This window comes from Mus pahari, chromosome X (genome assembly GCF_900095145.1).
Source record: "Mus pahari chromosome X, PAHARI_EIJ_v1.1, whole genome shotgun sequence".
In the NCBI taxonomy this organism is placed as follows: domain Eukaryota; kingdom Metazoa; phylum Chordata; class Mammalia; order Rodentia; family Muridae; genus Mus; species Mus pahari.
In genome coordinates, this window is record NC_034613.1 from 48,007,901 (window position 1) to 48,014,133 (window position 6,233).

Below are 6,233 nucleotides of genomic sequence, written 5' to 3' on the forward strand. Positions count from 1 at the left end.
TAGGTTATGCTGTCCCCAGTATTCCCATGTTCTTTCATTTGGTAGATTTAAAAAATACTCATGCTATTTTCATGTGAACAGTAAAAGTCACAGCTATGAAACTGTTAATAGCTTGTGCAGTGTCAAATTAGCAAAGTCGAATGGGTAAAAATGATGAAAATACATGCACATAGAAAATTTACCAAATAATTTAAAAGCACACACTTCTCACCAGTTGTCTCATGATCTGCCTTTAGTGCTCCATAAAGGCTGGAGAGTTGGCTCAGAAGTTAAGAGCACTTGTTGCTTTTGCAGCAGACCTGGCTTCAGTTCCCCTGTGGGGGCTCATGGTCATCTGTAACTCCAGTCCCAGGGGATCCAAAGCCGCCTTCTGACCTTCACAGGCACCAGGTACACACACAGTGATCATGCATACATGGAGGCAAAACAACATGGAAATCTAAAACAACAAAACCGTGTTCCTTAATGTTTATCAAATATATCACACAGAATTCAACCCTTAGATTGAAGTGGGTTTAGGAATACCTTTGAATGACTTGAACACCCTGCTTCCTGTCCCTGAGTGCACTGGATTAGGAAGAAATTTCAGGTGCTGGTGGAGATGGCTCAGTGAATTACGTACTTGCCATGCGAACACAAGCACTTGAGTAATAAATAGTAAGTACCCATGTAATAAGCCAGCCAGAACAGTGCTCAGCTATAATTCTCATGCTGGAGAGGCTGAGACAGGAGGACCCCTGGAGCTCCCTGGCCAGTTACTCTTGCCAAATAGGTGAGTTACAGGTTCAGTGAGAAACCCTGTCTCAAAAAATAAAAAGCAAAAAGCAATAGAGGAAGACACCTAACACCAACCTTTGGCACCCACACTTACTGAATGTAATACCCCAGACATAGAAATATATATATATACACACACGGAGGAACAAACTTCAAACTATTTTAGAAGATGGTGCTATCAGTCTTTGGCACTATTTCAAGAATTCCTTTCCTGGGGAGATGAAAACAGTGGCTACCTCCTTTTAAGATCCTAGCAACAAAGTATAAGTGCATCAAAGTTCAGCTAACCTGGAGACCTCGTGAGTTCATCTGGTTTACTTCACCTAGAATATGGGTGAAGGGTTGCTTAGAGCAGCTGGAGTGACCCCAAAGCTGTTGCATGCAGCTTTCACGCAGCATGGATGGTGGCTTCCCCCAAGTTAATCTTCCCCTTCATACTTCCTCAAGACCACATGCAGTTAGGGCAGGACTGAATCCAAATGGCTAAGAGGAGTGGCTGGAATCAAGAGTTAAAAGTCTAGGGACAAGCTACATCCCCTTCTTTGAGGGATCATCATGGCCAACAGGCCTGCTAGTGCCAATCTTTTGCAAGAAAGTGTAGTGATCTGTGGAAGATGGTAGCTGTTGTACTCAGAGGACTGAGTTCCACAACAGGTAATTCAAATGAAATGCTAAAATCATAGCTTTCTACCAAAGAAGTCCATTAAAGGGAGAATTGGAGTAATATGTTCTGAGTTCTTTTCTTCATCAAGAAGGAATTAATAATTGGTCTTTCTGGAGTCCCAAGGAGCCAAATCTAGTGTAGTTGAAGCTGTTGCCTTCTCTGTTCCTTAATTCAATCTATTTTCCTGACTTAATTACCTACTAACTCCCGAGGACTGGAGTGGAGATCAGAATTAGGTCACACTCTTACTCCACCTTTCTTGAATAATGGCAATCTTGCCTTCTAAAAGAAAACCATTCTGTTGTGGTGCCTCAGTTAGTAAAGGTGCTTGCTTCTGAGTCCAGTGACCCATGTTCAATCCTCATATGGTGGAACGAGGAAACCAATTCCTCTACACTGTCCTCTGGTCTCCACACACACATGCCATGGCATGTTCACACACACACACACACACACACACACACACACACACACGAACATGCACACGCACAGTGTTTAAAAGCAAACCAAACATTTCCATGTCACACACAGTAGTGTTCCTTATTAGTTTGAACAAAGCCATGGCTTGGGGAACTGTAGGCCTATACATTTGGCCTTTGGCTTGGATTCATTGCTTTTTCATGCATCCTTGAACTGTAACTCATTAGGTAACCGTATATGACCTTAGACACCCGGCCTTCCTGACTCCACTTCCCAAGGGCTGGAATGTGTGAGTCACTGCACCTATCTTATTCATTTGCCCTTTGTGGACATTTATCTGTGTTCTTTTGGGTTGATTTTTTCCCCTTACTGAATCTCTTTAGATTCAAAATACATGCCTTCAGAAAGAGAATATAATGTAATATGCGTGTATGTGTAAATACATACTAATAACTTGCTTAGTCTAACAAGTATAGTGTCACCTGTATGTTTATGTTTCAGGGCTGAACACAGGAGTCGTGAATTTGAAAATTAGCAAGGAGGGGTATGTGGGAAGGTTTGGAGGGAGGAATGACATGGGAAAAATGGTTCTATTCTCAACAATGAAAGAAATATTTTTAGGGAGTAAAAAATAACTTCTTTCTAAAAAATCATCTTTTAAAATCATCTTGCTCAAAAATTCCCCTGCTCATCACAACCTCATTTACATGGCTTGGCTTCATTTATATCTTAAAGTAAAATGCTTCCCTGACTAAAAAAAAGTTAATACAATTTCTTCCTTTGAAAAACTCCTCTTTCTTCCTTCCTTTCTTCCTTCCTTCCTTTCTCTCTTACTTGTGTGAGTGTTTTTCCTGCATATGTGTCTGTCTATTTGTCATATGCATGCTTTTTGCCCAAGGAGGCCAGAAGTGGATGTTGGATTCCCAGAACCACAATTACAGGAAGTAGTGAGCTGTCAAATGGGTGCTGGCAATTGAACCCAGGGACCTCTGGAAGAGCAGTATGTGTTCTTAGCCATCACTGGATCCCAATCAGTCCTTAAATCACAGATTGCTATGCAAATAGCCCAAGTCCTGGATTCCCTCCATCCCAGGAATGACTGTTTGACAGAAAACAAAGCGCATTACTAGGTGAAATGGCTGTTAGGCGTTCAGAGTGTTCTAGTTCCCCTTTGAAAGCATGAGCAAGGGCGTGGTACTCCAGATGCATCAGCTTCCATTGGAAAGCATGAGCTGGCGGTCTTAGCTTAATATCTTGGGCATGTGTGGAACTTATAGGTGGTGATATTGATATGCATTTGTCATTCCAGCTGAGGTAAAGAATCCTACCGTTTGCATCACCTCTAAATCTTCTATCAAAGTAATGATGATTTCAGAAGAAGAGTCAGAGTCTAAGAATAAAATGTCAATTGATTTATTCTTTTCAGCTTGACCATGATGATTAGACTTAAATAATGTTAAACCTGTAACATCTTAATGTGAAAATGTCCAGATTCAGCAGTGCATCTGATATTGAACTTTGAATATTTTTTCTCATTACCAAAGGGATTTATACTACCTTTAAACTAACATAACATTTGTTTTCTAGGTGATTCTAAAGAATTATATCAAGTTATTAAAACTTTATACTGCATTTTGACTCTTGATAGATTCTTATAATAAAGATATGTGGACTTTCATGCTAAGACACTTGTAAGGTCAAACTATTGGTTTAGCATATTCACATGTAATATAATATCATTTCTTTTTTTTTTATTCTCCATTGATTTCATAACCTCAAACATGCTGACCAAGTGTTCTACCACTGAGTTATAGATCCTTATAAAATCTGAACTATACTTTAGTTGAGTCAAATAGCAAGTATGTATTGGGCTGGAGTCTGTCCCGGTGGTGTGGATATCATGTCTATATGGAGTACCGCTCTTATAGAGACTAGGCCCACAGTAAGAGTTCAGTACATTTGTGTTAAATAAATGGTTCTATTCTTCAGGCATGCACACACTCTCTCCCCTGTTCACTTTAAGTAATTTGTTACTGCAGGACTAACTCATTACTGTTCTTCATGAGTCAACATCAAAGTCAATCATGTCGCTCTTCCTCAGCATCTCTGCTGCTCAAATTAAAAATCTAAGGATCATCTTTTATTTTTCCTTCACCTGTGCTTCAAAGTATTGTTGGCTGTAACCCCAGATATATCCAGAATTGGAATGTGTGTACCTATTTGCTCTCACAAGCCTGATCTGAATCTATCACCTCATGTCTGCCTCTCTGAAGTAGCTCCCACATTGAACGCTTCACCTCCATTCGTGTCCTTTACCAAGCATTTTCTTGTTTGTTTTGGACAACAGCTATGGGAATTTAAAACAAACAAAAGCTTGGGTAGGCAAGATGACTTGTTTGGTAAAGACATATGCCATCAAGCCTGACAACCTGAGTTACATCCCCAGAGCACACATGGCACAAGAAGAGAGTTGACTCCAGCGAGAAGTCTTTCAACTCCCACATGCACCTTGTACCATGCAAATGGACACCCGATAAAAATGTAAATTACACCCTCTGGTTATCATGTTTGACATTCCGCTCCCCATTTCCCATCACCCTAGCATCAATATAAGCTCTGGACCAACCACAGCTTTGTTTTGGTCTCTGCTGCAATGTGTAACTCATGCCTGAAATCAATCACTTCCACAAGGGCCTGAGGGCTTTTTGTTTAAATGATCCACTAGTATTTAGAAAAAAAAATCCAGAATCCTTGCATGCCTTACCTACCAGGCCCTGATGGTCTTGTCCTTGACTTGTCCAGACTCACCTCAGAACATTCTATTATCTACCACTCTCAAGTCATACAGGCATTATTGTCATTTCTCTTGCCCACCCCAGGACCTTTGTACATGCCTCTGCCTCACATGCTGTTGTTAAGACAAGAACTCAAGAAGTTAGACACCAACAAACCTATTAAATGACCCTATTGAAAATGGGGTACAGAGTTAAACAGAGAATTCTCAACAAATGAATTTTGAAGGTCTAGGGAACACTTAAAGAAATGTTTAATGTCCTTAGTCATCAGAGAAATGCAAACAAAATATTGAACAGAGCTCGGGGAATCTTATGGAAGAGTTGGGGGGAGGATTGAGGACCCCCGAGGTGATAGAAACTTCTCAAGAAGACCAACAGAGTCTTCTAACCTGGACTCGTGGGGCCTCTCAGAGACTGAACCACCAACTAAAGAGCATAGAGAGTCTGGATCTAGGCCTTCCACACATTTGTAACAGATGTACAGCTTGGTCTTCATGTGTGTCCTCCAACAAGTGGAGCAGGGGCTGTCCCTAAAGCTGTTGCCTGCCTGTGGATCTCATTCTCCTAACTGGGCTGCCTTGTCTGGCCTCACTGGGAGAGGAAGCACTTGATATACTGGGGTAGGGTGATATGGGGGTGGGGCTCTATACTCTCAGAGGAGAAGGGGAGGGGAGGGGTGATGGGAGGAGAGACTGTGTGAGGTGGGAGATTGCAAGGAGGGAGGGGCAGTAATTGGAATGTAAAGTGAATAAATAAAGAAATAAAATTTAAAAATTAAAACACACAAACAAACAACAACATTAGCTACTTATAATTCCTGACTATCATATTTATGGTAACCCATCCCTCCATCCCACCCTAATGTCTCTAGTGTTGACTCTCCTTCATAGCAGTCATAGTCTGATCTTGTTCCTTTGTTTTTCCAGATCCTCCTCCCATCACCTTAGCAGTGTGAGAACTCTGTCCTAGTCACAGCTTTGTTCTAGCTTCTGTTGTAATGCCTACATCAATGATACAATCACTGGCCCATAAGACACCAAAATGTGTGAGAGCTGAGCTCAATGACCAGGAATTTGTCACATTGTTAGGTGCTTTGTGTTTTCAGAAGACTGTAAAAACCTTTGAGCAGGCCAAGGCAAGGCAAACACATTATTTATACCAAAACAGTGAGATTAAAGTTAAAAAAAAACAACACAAAGCTCATGTAAAAAAAAATGATCACTCTTGGAGACATTAAGATTATATTATTATAATTTTAGTACATTTTTTTCTTCATTTACATGGGAATGGAATTTCAATCACAGCAAGGCCTTGCTGAGCTATAATAAGCTTTTGACACTCATCTCAGGGGCCTCTGGTGGGAATCATCACTTCTAGAAATCTTATGAGGTATAGAACATCTTTCTCACTAGAGGGCAAATTGAAGTGAAGAACCATGAGATGAGAAAGCAACCACTGGGTGAAGAGCTAGAGAAAGACAGTTTCACCCAGAAAAAAAGGCGAAAGAAAAGCCAGGAACGAGAGAGAGAGAGAGAGAGAGAGAGAGAGAGAGAGAGAGAGAGAGAGAGAGAGAGAGA